This window comes from Bos taurus, chromosome 2, assembly GCF_002263795.3.
Source record: "Bos taurus isolate L1 Dominette 01449 registration number 42190680 breed Hereford chromosome 2, ARS-UCD2.0, whole genome shotgun sequence".
NCBI classification, from domain to species: Eukaryota; Metazoa; Chordata; class Mammalia; order Artiodactyla; family Bovidae; genus Bos; species Bos taurus.
In genome coordinates this window covers 87,597,725-87,598,996 of record NC_037329.1, presented here as the reverse complement: position 1 = coordinate 87,598,996, position 1,272 = coordinate 87,597,725, and the positions used below count along the sequence as shown (strand labels likewise).

The 1,272-nt window shown below is 33.2% G+C and overlaps 1 non-coding gene across 1 annotated transcript; it reads right to left on the bottom strand.

Moving 5' to 3' along the window:
- Positions 1-212: 212 nt before the first annotated feature.
- On the bottom strand, positions 213-315 carry LOC112443615 (U6 spliceosomal RNA). The gene has a single exon (XR_003032020.1). It is a non-coding gene; the product is annotated as a U6 spliceosomal RNA (small nuclear RNA).
- Between the last annotated feature and the right edge of the window lie 957 nt (positions 316-1,272).

The following is a 1,272-nucleotide window of genomic DNA, read 5'->3' as shown; positions in this document are numbered from 1 at the left end:
ATAATTTGAGCTCACCATTTCAATTTTCCCCCCAACTTGTGTGTGTGTGTCTAAGTAGATCTATATAACAGTCTTTATTATTTGTGCTTCTAGGCACTTCTCTAAATTCATTACAGAGTGGGTATCACATTCATCCCCTGAATAAACAGAACAAAATTCTTCTCCAGTAGGATGCAAGCAGCAGTCTTAAAACCATTTTTATTACATATATGTAAAAAAAAAAATCCTTAAATAATCTGCTTGTCCTCCTTGTGCAGGGGCCAGGCTAATCTTCTCTGTACTGTTTCAGTTTATTATATGTGCTCCCTACTAAACTTTTAAAATTCATCAAACCCAAAATATATTGTGACAAACCACCTTTAATTTTTCCCACCCACATTTTATAGATTTTAATATTCTAAGTTTTTCACTTATCAAAATTTTGTTTTTTAAGAGTTTTATTTAACATCATAAAGAGCATAAAGTTTCTGAAACCCCTCTACCTCTTTGAAAAAGGGAGTTATATTTTGAAATAAGTTTAAAAGGAGCTCCATTCTGGAAGAACTTAAAATCAGTTCTGAATTTACTGTCTAGAATACCAGGCAAAAATCCATCATCCTCAACCTTTACAGTAGGTTGTGAAGCTAACAGTAAGCTTCCTAAAATGCATGTACTTTCACAATCCTATTCTTATTGAAAATGTTTTTCCTCAGAAACATACTTGTGTTTGAGAAAAAACAACTACAGGGCAAAAATTTTTGAGAGGAAGTTGAAAATAGGTACCATGGAAAATATTATTATTGATTTTCTTTTTTATAAATGTGTTTGGCAGTGAATGTGAACTGAGCTGTCCAGTGTAAGCATCCAGAAAATTTCCCCCATTGGTAATATAGTAGAGTTCTCTTTCAGTAAACGTTTGCTTTCAAAAATCATAAAAGGTCAGTTTTGGCCAACTGCATCAGTCCTTATTCTGCCATCTGTAAAAAATTTAGTCTGCCTTTTTGAATGACCCTTTAAAAATATACAAGACCTAATTCTATCCTTTACTCTCATAAAACTTCCATTGGACTCCAGTGGGAACATTTTAAAGTTAAATTCTGAGGAATAAGGACATTTCATAATGCCTTCTTGTGAGAACTTCCTTGGCAGAACTTGGCCAACTCATTCCTCCTGTGAGTGTTCTATGATATTACAAATTTTAGCGTTTCAAAATAGACTCCATCCTATAAAGCAATTATGCTTGTTACAGATAGATATACATGCACATACATCCAAACACACACATATGTGACC